We start from the raw sequence: 12,223 nt of genomic DNA on the forward strand, positions 1-12,223 counted from the left end.
TCTCGCCTGATCGAGCCTGATCGAGCGCGTTTGAATCCAAATATCAAACCCCTCTTTCTCAGGCGCAGGAAATGGTGGGCCCTTCATTGCTTCTGGTGTGGAAGTCTATGGGGCAAGGGTCCAGGACTTGCAGAGGAGAACAATTGCCAGAAAGTGCTTGCTGTTCTCATCTGTGCCTTTTTTCTGCTCACTGGCTGATAGGAGATTGGCTGCCCCCTTTCTTGCTAGAGTGAAAAAACAACAACTTGAGAGAAAACATGACGTTGTGAGGCTCACTTAGAGGGAGACTAGCCAAATAGCCCTGCTTTTTTTCTGAAAGACGCTTCAGAAATTGTTCAAAATGTCTCCTGGCCACTCAGGCTCGTTGGTCTAGGGGTATGATTCTCGCTTCGGGTGCGAGAGGTCCCGGGTTCAAATCCCGGACGAGCCCATGCTGTGGACATTTTCAGGATGCTTGTAATATAGGAGCATTTCTTCTTTTCAATGCTATAAGACGCTGTGTATGTCGAGAAAGTTCCTTACCCTGCACGCTATTTTCCACTTGTGGCGGGATAAAGGAGTGCAGGACTTCTTTGCAACTGCTTTTCTGGGCCAGACAAGCATGGTAGGAACATTACATGCATAGTGTTTTTCTAGTGTAATTTCAGGATATGGTTTCAAAATCGCCTCTTGGAATAAAAGTGGTCCTCATTCCTGTCTTCCAAAGAAATAGAGACCGGGTAAGGAGAGCCCAACTTTGAGCTTCAAGGACATTGGCCCTTAGTCTGTGCATTCCAGCCCAATACATGCCAACAAGATTCCTGAGTTAGTGTCTGTTTCTGTAGTGTAGTGGTTTTCACGTTCGCCTTACACGCGAAAGGTCCTTGGTTCGAGACCGGGCAGAAACAGCGGTTTGCTGTTTTTAACAGTGTTTGCCTTTACTGGCTGACTTTATAGGAAAGCTGAGATAATAGAGGCTGTCTATCCCTCACCAACCTGACGTAGTGTGCTCCAGGGATCTCAGTGACAGCTCGAAAAGAGAAGTGACGATAGCTTGCGCCATTCGCTTGCTCGCCCTTTGCTCTGAAGGGTGGGCCTACTTCATGAAAGCAAGGAATGAGAGCAGAAATGCTTTTCTTGTCCTCACCGCAAGCAGACACTTAGAGAAAACAAACTGTCTGAAGGACAGAGGCTTTTTAATTTCTTGTTTGATGACGGCCATGGAAAAGACAGCAATCATATTGCAGAAGAGAGCAACATGTGCAGTTGCTTGCTTTGGGTGAAGCATTCACCGACTAGCTGCCACTAACCCCTGGAGCCATGTCAGAGGTGACTCTTGCGTGGCTCGTTGGTCTAGGGGTATGATTCTCGCTTAGGGTGCGAGAGGTCCCGGGTTCAAATCCCGGACGAGCCCTTTTTAGAGCTAAACATACAAATCGTACTAAAAATGCACTATGCCTGACTATTTCTAGTAATACTCGGTGCATTGTTGCGCTACATATTCCTAACCTCAGAAGAAAAATGGATCATCGTGCTTTTTCTGCCTACCTGCTTAGTCTCAGTGTGTCCCAGGTGATGCTTTCCCAAGCTGTACTCGCAGACATTTAGGCATCAGATATTTGTCTGTCGATGCCTGCACAAGTAAATTTTGAATACGTCTAATTGCAAGCATGTTGGATGATATCTCTGAGGTTTTCACACTTGTTCTGCACATTCTGAGCCGCTGCTGATACAGCAGAATAGAAGTAGGGTGAAGCCTTGAGAGGAACTTTGCTTTAACAGTAGCAAGCAGCAAGGTCGTTTCTGTAGTGTAGTGGTCATCACGTTCGCCTAACACGCGAAAGGTCCCCGGTTTGAGACCGGGCAGAAACACTGAGCGTTGGCTGCTTTTATGTGCACACTCTAAAACCTTATTATCTGAATGCAAGTTTAAGAAGAGGTGGTCTTTGAACACAGTGAGCCGTGGGAAACTTTCTTTACCTTTGCAAGACGAAACAAAGTTATCTGCATCCGTCATCTGGGGGTCGTTCTTGTGCCTATTTTTATTTTGTTTAAGCTATGTTGTATTGTTGGGGCCTTTACACCTGTGACATTGCTGTGAAGGTTGTAAGTGGAAACATTGGCAGGTGCAGATAGAAGAGTTAGACCTAAGCCCCCCTCATGAGCCGTCAGGATGGCCGAGTGGTCTAAGGCGCCAGACTCAAGAGAGCTTGATCTTCAGTGTAGCTGAGCCTTCTGGTCTCCTCATGGAGGCGTGGGTTCAAATCCCACTTCTGACAGGTCCCTTTTACACCCGTAAATCTTCCTGTTTTTTGCAGTGCGTTCCCGGCAAACACCACAATCTTTGCAGGAACCTGTAGCATGTGAAGAGAAATCCACCAACAATCAGGCTGGGCCCTCAATCACAATTCCATGGATTTCTGGAAATGACACCTCAGGCACACCTTCCATTAAATTTGCACTCCATCACAGTAACTGCCTTGCTGGGTTTCTAACTAAGCAGTTGATCCCATCATTTGTTGTGAGGCTCTCCTGCCACCTTTTGGGCAGAGAAGGCACTGTCCCTGCAAAAACACAGGCAGACATGTTCAACAGGGCTTCCTGGTTATGTGGGAGGAGCAGAATGCCATTGGTTCCCCCCTTGCAAATTCTAATTTACATAAGGAAGACAGAGAGGTAGCTGGGAGTAGGCACTGCACACGGGCATTGCACTCTCTCTTATGATTTGCAGCCAATTCTAGATTGAGGCAGGAGGAAAGGAGGTGACTCGCCCAACAATGGCTATACTGAGAAGTCAGCCACTCTGGGTCTCCCAGGTTAGTGTTTCAGGCCTGTGAGCCACTCATATAAATCTCGCCTGATCGAGCGCTGAGCGAGCGCGTTTGAATCCAAATATCAAACCCCTCTTTCTCAGGCGCAGGAAATGGTGGGCCCTTCATTGCTTCTGGTGTGGAAGTCTATGGGGCAAGGGTCCAGGACTTGCAGAGGAGAACAATTGCCAGAAAGTGCTTGCTGTTCTCATCTGTGCCTTTTTTCTGCTCACTGGCTGATAGGAGATTGGCTGCCCCCTTTCTTGCTAGAGTGAAAAAACAACAACTTGAGAGAAAACATGACGTTGTGAGGCTCACTTAGAGGGAGACTAGCCAAATAGCCCTGCTTTTTTTCTGAAAGACGCTTCAGAAATTGTTCAAAATGTCTCCTGGCCACTCAGGCTCGTTGGTCTAGGGGTATGATTCTCGCTTCGGGTGCGAGAGGTCCCGGGTTCAAATCCCGGACGAGCCCATGCTGTGGACATTTTCAGGATGCTTGTAATATAGGAGCATTTCTTCTTTTCAATGCTATAAGACGCTGTGTATGTCGAGAAAGTTCCTTACCCTGCACGCTATTTTCCACTTGTGGCGGGATAAAGGAGTGCAGGACTTCTTTGCAACTGCTTTTCTGGGCCAGACCAGCATGGTAGGAACATTACATGCATAGTGTTTTTCTAGTGTAATTTCAGGATATGGTTTCAAAATCGCCTCTTGGAATAAAAGTGGTCCTCATTCCTGTCTTCCAAAGAAATAGAGACCGGGTAAGGAGAGCCCAACTTTGAGCTTCAAGGACATTGGCCCTTAGTCTGTGCATTCCAGCCCAATACATGCCAACAAGATTCCTGAGTTAGTGTCTGTTTCTGTAGTGTAGTGGTTTTCACGTTCGCCTTACACGCGAAAGGTCCTTGGTTCGAGACCGGGCAGAAACAGCGGTTTGCTGTTTTTAACAGTGTTTGCCTTTACTGGCTGACTTTATAGGAAAGCTGAGATAATAGAGGCTGTCTATCCCTCACCAACCTGACGTAGTGTGCTCCAGGGATCTCAGTGACAGCTCGAAAAGAGAAGTGACGATAGCTTGCGCCATTCGCTTGCTCGCCCTTTGCTCTGAAGGGTGGGCCTACTTCATGAAAGCAAGGAATGAGAGCAGAAATGCTTTTCTTGTCCTCACCGCAAGCAGACACTTAGAGAAAACAAACTGTCTGAAGGACAGAGGCTTTTTAATTTCTTGTTTGATGACGGCCATGGAAAAGACAGCAATCATATTGCAGAAGAGAGCAACATGTGCAGTTGCTTGCTTTGGGTGAAGCATTCACCGACTAGCTGCCACTAACCCCTGGAGCCATGTCAGAGGTGACTCTTGCGTGGCTCGTTGGTCTAGGGGTATGATTCTCGCTTAGGGTGCGAGAGGTCCCGGGTTCAAATCCCGGACGAGCCCTTTTTAGAGCTAAACATACAAATCGTACTAAAAATGCACTATGCCTGACTATTTCTAGTAATACTCGGTGCATTGTTGCGCTACATATTCCTAACCTCAGAAGAAAAATGGATCATCGTGCTTTTTCTGCCTACCTGCTTAGTCTCAGTGTGTCCCAGGTGATGCTTTCCCAAGCTGTACTCGCAGACATTTAGGCATCAGATATTTGTCTGTCGATGCCTGCACAAGTAAATTTTGAATACGTCTAATTGCAAGCATGTTGGATGATATCTCTGAGGTTTTCACACTTGTTCTGCACATTCTGAGCCGCTGCTGATACAGCAGAATAGAAGTAGGGTGAAGCCTTGAGAGGAACTTTGCTTTAACAGTAGCAAGCAGCAAGGTCGTTTCTGTAGTGTAGTGGTCATCACGTTCGCCTAACACGCGAAAGGTCCCCGGTTTGAGACCGGGCAGAAACACTGAGCGTTGGCTGCTTTTATGTGCACACTCTAAAACCTTATTATCTGAATGCAAGTTTAAGAAGAGGTGGTCTTTGAACACAGTGAGCCGTGGGAAACTTTCTTTACCTTTGCAAGACGAAACAAAGTTATCTGCATCCGTCATCTGGGGGTCGTTCTTGTGCCTATTTTTATTTTGTTTAAGCTATGTTGTATTGTTGGGGCCTTTACACCTGTGACATTGCTGTGAAGGTTGTAAGTGGAAACATTGGCAGGTGCAGATAGAAGAGTTAGACCTAAGCCCCCCTCATGAGCCGTCAGGATGGCCGAGTGGTCTAAGGCGCCAGACTCAAGAGAGCTTGATCTTCAGTGTAGCTGAGCCTTCTGGTCTCCTCATGGAGGCGTGGGTTCAAATCCCACTTCTGACAGGTCCCTTTTACACCCGTAAATCTTCCTGTTTTTTGCAGTGCGTTCCCGGCAAACACCACAATCTTTGCAGGAACCTGTAGCATGTGAAGAGAAATCCACCAACAATCAGGCTGGGCCCTCAATCACAATTCCATGGATTTCTGGAAATGACACCTCAGGCACACCTTCCATTAAATTTGCACTCCATCACAGTAACTGCCTTGCTGGGTTTCTAACTAAGCAGTTGATCCCATCATTTGTTGTGAGGCTCTCCTGCCACCTTTTGGGCAGAGAAGGCACTGTCCCTGCAAAAACACAGGCAGACATGTTCAACAGGGCTTCCTGGTTATGTGGGAGGAGCAGAATGCCATTGGTTCCCCCCTTGCAAATTCTAATTTACATAAGGAAGACAGAGAGGTAGCTGGGAGTAGGCACTGCACACGGGCATTGCACTCTCTCTTATGATTTGCAGCCAATTCTAGATGGAGGCAGGAGGAAAGGAGGTGACTCGCCCAACAATGGCTATACTGAGAAGTCAGCCACTCTGGGTCTCCCAGGTGAGTGTTTCAGGCCTGTGAGCCACTCATATAAATCTCGCCTGATCGAGCCTGATCGAGCGCTGAGCGAGCGCGTTTGAATCCAAATATCAAACCCCTCTTTCTCAGGCGCAGGAAATGGTGGGCCCTTCATTGCTTCTGGTGTGGAAGTCTATGGGGCAAGGGTCCAGGACTTGCAGAGGAGAACAATTGCCAGAAAGTGCTTGCTGTTCTCATCTGTGCCTTTTTTCTGCTCACTGGCTGATAGGAGATTGGCTGCCCCCTTTCTTGCTAGAGTGAAAAAACAACAACTTGAGAGAAAACATGACGTTGTGAGGCTCACTTAGAGGGAGACTAGCCAAATAGCCCTGCTTTTTTTCTGAAAGACGCTTCAGAAATTGTTCAAAATGTCTCCTGGCCACTCAGGCTCGTTGGTCTAGGGGTATGATTCTCGCTTCGGGTGCGAGAGGTCCCGGGTTCAAATCCCGGACGAGCCCATGCTGTGGACATTTTCAGGATGCTTGTAATATAGGAGCATTTCTTCTTTTCAATGCTATAAGACGCTGTGTATGTCGAGAAAGTTCCTTACCCTGCACGCTATTTTCCACTTGTGGCGGGATAAAGGAGTGCAGGACTTCTTTGCAACTGCTTTTCTGGGCCAGACAAGCATGGTAGGAACATTACATGCATAGTGTTTTTCTAGTGTAATTTCAGGATATGGTTTCAAAATCGCCTCTTGGAATAAAAGTGGTCCTCATTCCTGTCTTCCAAAGAAATAGAGACCGGGTAAGGAGAGCCCAACTTTGAGCTTCAAGGACATTGGCCCTTAGTCTGTGCATTCCAGCCCAATACATGCCAACAAGATTCCTGAGTTAGTGTCTGTTTCTGTAGTGTAGTGGTTATCACGTTCGCCTTACACGCGAAAGGTCCCTGGTTCGAGACCGGGCAGAAACAGCGGTTTGCTGTTTTTAACAGTGTTTGCCTTTACTTGCTGACTTTATAGGAAAGCTGAGATAATAGAGGCTGTCTATCCCTCACCAACCTGACGTAGTGTGCTCCAGGGATCTCAGTGACAGCTCGAAAAGAGAAGTGACGATAGCTTGCGCCATTCGCTTGCTCGCCCTTTGCTCTGAAGGGTGGGCCTACTTCATGAAAGCAAGGAATGAGAGCAGAAATGCTTTTCTTGTCCTCACCGCAAGCAGACACTTAGAAAAAACAAACTGTCTGAAGGACAGAGGCTTTTTAATTTCTTGTTTGATGACGGCCATGGAAAAGACAGCAATCATATTGCAGAAGAGAGCAACATGTGCAGTTGCTTGCTTTGGGTGAAGCATTCACCGACTAGCTGCCACTAACCCCTGGAGCCATGTCAGAGGTGACTCTTGCGTGGCTCGTTGGTCTAGGGGTATGATTCTCGCTTAGGGTGCGAGAGGTCCCGGGTTCAAATCCCGGACGAGCCCTTTTTAGAGCTAAACATACAAATCGTACTAAAAATGCACTATGCCTGACTATTTCTAGTAATACTCGGTGCATTGTTGCGCAACATATTCCTAACCTCAGAAGAAAAATGGATCACCGTGCTTTTTCTGCCTACCTGCTTAGTCTCAGTGTGTCCCAGGTGATGCTTTCCCAAGCTGTACTCGCAGACATTTAGGCATCAGATATTTGTCTGTCGATGCCTGCACAAGTAAATTTTGAATACGTCTAATTGCAAGCATGTTGGATGATATCTCTGAGGTTTACACACTTGTTCTGCACATTCTGAGCCGCTGCTGATACAGCAGAATAGAAGTAGGGTGAAGCCTTGAGAGGAACTTTGCTTTAACAGTAGCAAGCAGCAAGGTCGTTTCTGTAGTGTAGTGGTCATCACGTTCGCCTAACACGCGAAAGGTCCTCGGTTCGAGACCGGGCAGAATCACTGAGCGTTGGCTGCTTTTATGTGCACACTCTAAAACCTTATTATCTGAATGCAAGTTTAAGAAGAGGTGGTCTTTGAACACAGTGAGCCGTGGGAAACTTTCTTTACCTTTGCAAGACGAAACAAAGTTATCTGCATCCGTCATCTGGGGGTCGTTCTTGTGCCTATTTTTATTTTGTTTAAGCTATGTTGTATTGTTGGGGCCTTTACACCTGTGACATTGCTGTGAAGGTTGTAAGTGGAAACATTGGCAGGTGCAGATAGAAGAGTTAGACCTAAGCCCCCCTCATGAGCCGTCAGGATGGGCGAGTGGTCTAAGGCGCCAGACTCAATAGAGCTTGATCTTCAGTGTAGCTGAGCCTTCTGGTCTCCTCGTGGAGGCGTGGGTTCAAATCCCACTTCTGACAGGTCCCTTTTATACCCGTAAATCTTCCTGTTTTTTGCAGTGCGTTCCCGGCAAACACCACAATCTTTGCAGGAACCTGTAGCATGTGAAGAGAAATCCACCAACAATCAGGCTGGGCCCTCAATCACAATTCCATGGATTTCTGGAAATGACACCTCAGGCACACCTTCCATTAAATTTGCACTCCATCACAGTAACTGCCTTGCTGGGTTTCTAACTAAGCAGTTGATCCCATCATTTGTTGTGAGGCTCTCCTGCCACCTTTTGGGCAGAGAAGGCACTGTCCCTGCAAAAACACAGGCAGACATGTTCAACAGGGCTTCCTGGTTATGTGGGAGGAGCAGAATGCCATTGGTCCCCCCTTGCAAATTCTAATTTACATAAGGAAGACAGAGAGGTAGCTGGGAGTAGGCACTGCACACGGGCATTGCACTCTCTCTTATGATTTGCAGCCAATTCTAGATTGAGGCAGGAGGAAAGGAGGTGACTCGCCCAACAATGGCTATACTGAGAAGTCAGCCACTCTGGGTCTCCCAGGTGAGTGTTTCAGGCCTGTGAGCCACTCATATAAATCTCGCCTGATCGAGCCTGATCGAGCGCTGAGCGAGCGCGTTTGAATCCAAATATCAAACCCCTCTTTCTCAGGCGCAGGAAATGGTGGGCCCTTCATTACTTCTGGTGTGGAAGTCTATGGGGCAAGGGTCCAGGACTTGCAGAGGAGAACAATTGCCAGAAAGTGCTTGCTGTTCTCATCTGTGCCTTTTTTCTGCTCACTGGCTGATAGGAGAGTGGCTGCCCCCTTTCTTGCTAGAGTGAAAAAACAACAGCTTGAGAGAAAACATGACGTTGTGAGGCTCACTTAGAGGGAGACTAGCCAAATAGCCCTGCTTTTTTTCTGAAAGACGCTTCAGAAATTGTTCAAAATGTCTCCTGGCCACTCAGGCTCGTTGGTCTAGGGGTATGATTCTCGCTTCGGGTGCGAGAGGTCCCGGGTTCAAATCCCGGACGAGCCCATGCTGTGGACATTTTCAGGATGCTTGTAATACAGGAGCATTTCTTCTTTTCAATGCTATAAGACGCTGTGTATGTCGAGAAAGTTCCTTACCCTGCACGCTATTTTCCACTTGTGGCGGGATAAAGGAGTACAGGACTTCTTTGCAACTGCTTTTCTGGGCCAGACCAGCATGGTAGGAACATTACATGCATAGTGTTTTTCTAGTGTAATTTCAGGATATGGTTTCAAAATCGCCTCTTGGAATAAAAGTGGTCCTCATTCCTGTCTTCCAAAGAAATAGAGACCGGGTAAGGAGAGCCCAACTTTGAGCTTCAAGGACATTGGCCCTTAGTCTGTGCATTCCAGCCCAATACATGCCAACAAGATTCCTGAGTTAGTGTCTGTTTCTGTAGTGTAGTGGTTATCACGTTTGCCTTACACGCGAAAGGTCCCTGGTTCGAGACCGGGCAGAAACAGCGGTTTGCTGTTTTTAACAGTGTTTGCGTTTTTGCCAGCATTTGTGCCTGTTTTCTCCGTGTTTTCGCTGCCTTTTTCCCCGTTTTTGCCAGCATTTGTGCCTGTTTTCTCCGGGTTTTCGCTGCCTTTTTCCCCGTTTTTGCCAGCATTTGTGCTTGTTTTCTCCGTGTTTTCGCTGCCTTTTTCCCCGTTTTTGCCAGCATTTGTGCTTGTTTTCTCCGTGTTTTCGCTGCCTATTAGCCCGTTTTTGCCTGCATTTGTGCTTGTTTTCTCCGTGTTTTCGCTGCCTTTTTCCCCGTTTTTGCCAGCATTTGTGCTTGTTTTCTCCGTGTTTTCGCTGCCTTTTTCCCCGTTTCTGCCTGCATTTGTGCTTGTTTCTCCGTGTTTTCGCTGCCTTTTTGCCCCGTTTTGACCTAAATTGGTGCTTGTCTTTGTGTCTGCCGATCTCGGCGTGCTCTGCCCTTCTCGCCGCCCCCCGCTCCCGCTTCCCGCCACCGCCTTAGCCCCGCCCCTTTTTTCTTCTGTTTCCCTCCCCGCTCCCGCCTCCCAGCTGCTCCGCCCACCCGCGCACTTCGCCTTAAATGGCGACCGTGCGAACGCGCAGCGGTCACGCGCAGCGGGCGCGCCGATTGTGCGCCGAAGGCGCGCCAAAGGTAAGCCCGTCTGCGCCCGTCCGCGACCGGATCGCGACCAGCGCCAGGACCCCTGGCCCCCACCGACGGAAGCCGACCCGACGAACCTACAGCGCCTCCGACCTCATCGCACTCAACACCGGCCACATCCCAGGATGTCACCGAGCCGCCCCGAAGCACACCCACGGACCCTTCAGCTGCCACGCCTGCAAGTTCACCTGCATCCGGACCTTCCCTGCACCCGCCAAGCCGAACTCCAGCAGCACCCACCTCAAGTGCATCCTGCTCAACACCCGCTCCGTCCACAGACACGCCGTAGAACTCTGGAACCTGCTCGACACCACCGCCCCCGACGTTGCCTTCATCACCGAGACCTGGATGAACGCCTCCTCAGCCCCAGACATCGCCATCGCCATCCCAGAGGGCTACAAGATCACCCGGAGGGACCGCGACAACCAGACCGGAGGAGGCATCGCCATCATCCACAGAGACACCATCCGCATCACGACCAACACCGACGACACCCTCACCACCGCTGAACACCTGCACTTCCAGATCCACACCAACCCGAAGACCACCCTCAGAGGCACCCTGATCTACCGACCCCCGGGACCACGCACACGATTCAGCGAGGACATCGCCGACTTCGTCAGCCCGCACGCTCTCCCCTCCGCCGACTACATCCTCCTGGGGGACCTCAACTTCCACCTGGAGAACAACAACGACCGCAACACCACCACCCTGCTCGACAACCTCGACAACCTCGGACTCAAGCAACTGGTGACCACCCCCACCCACCTCGCCGGACACACACTCGACGCCGTCTTCTCTTCCAGCAAAGACGTCACCTTCAGCCACGCAACAGGACTCCACTGGACGGACCACAGCTGCGTCCACTTCACCTTCAGAAGAACGACGATCCACCACCTCCAGCAACAGGCTGCTCGAAGAAGCTGGAACAAGATCACAGCCAACCAGCTCACCGCCTCCCTGAGCCAGCACCCTCCCGCCAACTCAGCGAACCCCAGCCAGGCCGCCGACAACCTCACGAAGTGGATCAGCAACTGCGCGGACGAACTCGCCCCTCTGAGGACCCCGCCCAGCAGATCCTGCAGCAGAAAAACACCATGGTTCACCGACGAACTCAAGTGCTCCAAGAAGAACTGTCGAGCCCTCGAGAAAGCCTGGAGAAGGGAACCAACGACGGACAACATGGCCACCCTCAAGCTCGCCACCCGGAAACACCATCAACTGATCCGCGCCACCAAGAAAAATGCATACAAGGACCGGCTGGACAACAACGCACACAACTGCAAGGAACTCTTCAACATCGTGAAAGAGCTCTCCAACCCCAACGCCGGAAACAACGACATCACCCCGTCGCAAGACCTCTGCAACTCCCTCGCGTCCTACTTCCACAACAAAATCACGGACATACACAACAGCTTCAGCAACCAACCAACGCAAGCCACAACCGCAACGACGCCACCATCCACCACCCTCCGCACCTGGACCCCGATCAGCACCGAAGACACCATCCGCACCATGAACTCCATCCATTCCGGATCTCCGACTGACCCCTGCCCTCACCACGTCTTCAACAAGGCCGACGCTGTCCTCGCACCCCACCTGCGGGACATCATCAACACCTCCTTCGACTCCGCCACCTTCCCTGAGAGCTGGAAGCACGCCGAAATCAGCGCTCTCCTCAAGAAACCCACAGCAGACCCCACCGACCTCAAGAACTACCGTCCCATCTCGCTCCTCCCGTTCCCGGCCAAAGTCATCGAGAAGACCGTCAACAAACAGCTGGCCGCCTTCCTCGAGACGAATGGATCCCTCGACCCCTCACAGTCCGGCTTCCGAGCGAACCACAGCACGGAGACCGCCCTCATCGCCGCCACCGACGACCTTCGAACTCTGATGGACAACGGAGAAACAGCGGCCCTCATCCTCCTGGACCTCTCCGCGGCTTTCGACACTGTCTGCCACCGCACCCTAGTACAGCGCCTCAGCAACATCGGAATCCAGGAGAAGGCACTGGAATGGATCACCTCCTTCCTCGACGGAAGAACACAAAGAGTCCGCCTACCACCGTACAAGTCAGAGGCCACCAAAGTCATCTGCGGCGTACCCCAAGGATCCTCGCTGAGCCCAACCCTCTTCAACGTCTACATGAGCCCCCTCGCGG

The 12,223-nt window shown here is 50.2% G+C and overlaps 17 non-coding genes across 17 annotated transcripts; all 17 read left to right on the forward strand.

Moving 5' to 3' along the window:
• The first annotated feature begins 358 nt into the window (after window positions 1-358).
• TRNAP-CGG (transfer RNA proline (anticodon CGG)) lies at window positions 359-430 on the forward strand. Its single transcript has one exon. It is a non-coding gene; the product is annotated as a tRNA-Pro (tRNA).
• A 384-nt stretch (window positions 431-814) lies between these two features.
• On the forward strand, window positions 815-887 carry TRNAV-UAC (transfer RNA valine (anticodon UAC)). The gene has a single exon. It is a non-coding gene; the product is annotated as a tRNA-Val (tRNA).
• A 434-nt stretch (window positions 888-1,321) lies between these two features.
• Window positions 1,322-1,393, forward strand: TRNAP-AGG (transfer RNA proline (anticodon AGG)). Its single transcript has one exon. It is a non-coding gene; the product is annotated as a tRNA-Pro (tRNA).
• Window positions 1,394-1,778: 385 nt separating this feature from the next.
• Window positions 1,779-1,851, forward strand: TRNAV-AAC (transfer RNA valine (anticodon AAC)). The gene has a single exon. It is a non-coding gene; the product is annotated as a tRNA-Val (tRNA).
• Window positions 1,852-2,146: 295 nt separating this feature from the next.
• On the forward strand, window positions 2,147-2,258 carry TRNAL-CAA (transfer RNA leucine (anticodon CAA)). Its single transcript has 2 exons — window positions 2,147-2,184; window positions 2,213-2,258. It is a non-coding gene; the product is annotated as a tRNA-Leu (tRNA).
• A 931-nt stretch (window positions 2,259-3,189) lies between these two features.
• Window positions 3,190-3,261, forward strand: TRNAP-CGG (transfer RNA proline (anticodon CGG)). Its single transcript has one exon. It is a non-coding gene; the product is annotated as a tRNA-Pro (tRNA).
• A 384-nt stretch (window positions 3,262-3,645) lies between these two features.
• On the forward strand, window positions 3,646-3,718 carry TRNAV-UAC (transfer RNA valine (anticodon UAC)). The gene has a single exon. It is a non-coding gene; the product is annotated as a tRNA-Val (tRNA).
• Window positions 3,719-4,152: 434 nt separating this feature from the next.
• On the forward strand, window positions 4,153-4,224 carry TRNAP-AGG (transfer RNA proline (anticodon AGG)). Its single transcript has one exon. It is a non-coding gene; the product is annotated as a tRNA-Pro (tRNA).
• A 385-nt stretch (window positions 4,225-4,609) lies between these two features.
• TRNAV-AAC (transfer RNA valine (anticodon AAC)) lies at window positions 4,610-4,682 on the forward strand. Its single transcript has one exon. It is a non-coding gene; the product is annotated as a tRNA-Val (tRNA).
• A 295-nt stretch (window positions 4,683-4,977) lies between these two features.
• Window positions 4,978-5,089, forward strand: TRNAL-CAA (transfer RNA leucine (anticodon CAA)). The gene is made up of 2 exons: window positions 4,978-5,015; window positions 5,044-5,089. It is a non-coding gene; the product is annotated as a tRNA-Leu (tRNA).
• A 941-nt stretch (window positions 5,090-6,030) lies between these two features.
• Window positions 6,031-6,102, forward strand: TRNAP-CGG (transfer RNA proline (anticodon CGG)). Its single transcript has one exon. It is a non-coding gene; the product is annotated as a tRNA-Pro (tRNA).
• Window positions 6,103-6,486: 384 nt separating this feature from the next.
• TRNAV-UAC (transfer RNA valine (anticodon UAC)) lies at window positions 6,487-6,559 on the forward strand. The gene has a single exon. It is a non-coding gene; the product is annotated as a tRNA-Val (tRNA).
• A 434-nt stretch (window positions 6,560-6,993) lies between these two features.
• On the forward strand, window positions 6,994-7,065 carry TRNAP-AGG (transfer RNA proline (anticodon AGG)). The gene has a single exon. It is a non-coding gene; the product is annotated as a tRNA-Pro (tRNA).
• A 385-nt stretch (window positions 7,066-7,450) lies between these two features.
• TRNAV-AAC (transfer RNA valine (anticodon AAC)) lies at window positions 7,451-7,523 on the forward strand. The gene has a single exon. It is a non-coding gene; the product is annotated as a tRNA-Val (tRNA).
• Window positions 7,524-7,818: 295 nt separating this feature from the next.
• Window positions 7,819-7,930, forward strand: TRNAL-CAA (transfer RNA leucine (anticodon CAA)). Its single transcript has 2 exons — window positions 7,819-7,856; window positions 7,885-7,930. It is a non-coding gene; the product is annotated as a tRNA-Leu (tRNA).
• A 940-nt stretch (window positions 7,931-8,870) lies between these two features.
• On the forward strand, window positions 8,871-8,942 carry TRNAP-CGG (transfer RNA proline (anticodon CGG)). Its single transcript has one exon. It is a non-coding gene; the product is annotated as a tRNA-Pro (tRNA).
• A 384-nt stretch (window positions 8,943-9,326) lies between these two features.
• TRNAV-UAC (transfer RNA valine (anticodon UAC)) lies at window positions 9,327-9,399 on the forward strand. Its single transcript has one exon. It is a non-coding gene; the product is annotated as a tRNA-Val (tRNA).
• The last annotated feature ends 2,824 nt before the right edge of the window (window positions 9,400-12,223 follow it).

Source organism: Lissotriton helveticus, chromosome 10 (genome assembly GCF_964261635.1).
Source record: "Lissotriton helveticus chromosome 10, aLisHel1.1, whole genome shotgun sequence".
In the NCBI taxonomy this organism is placed as follows: Eukaryota; Metazoa; Chordata; class Amphibia; order Caudata; family Salamandridae; genus Lissotriton; species Lissotriton helveticus.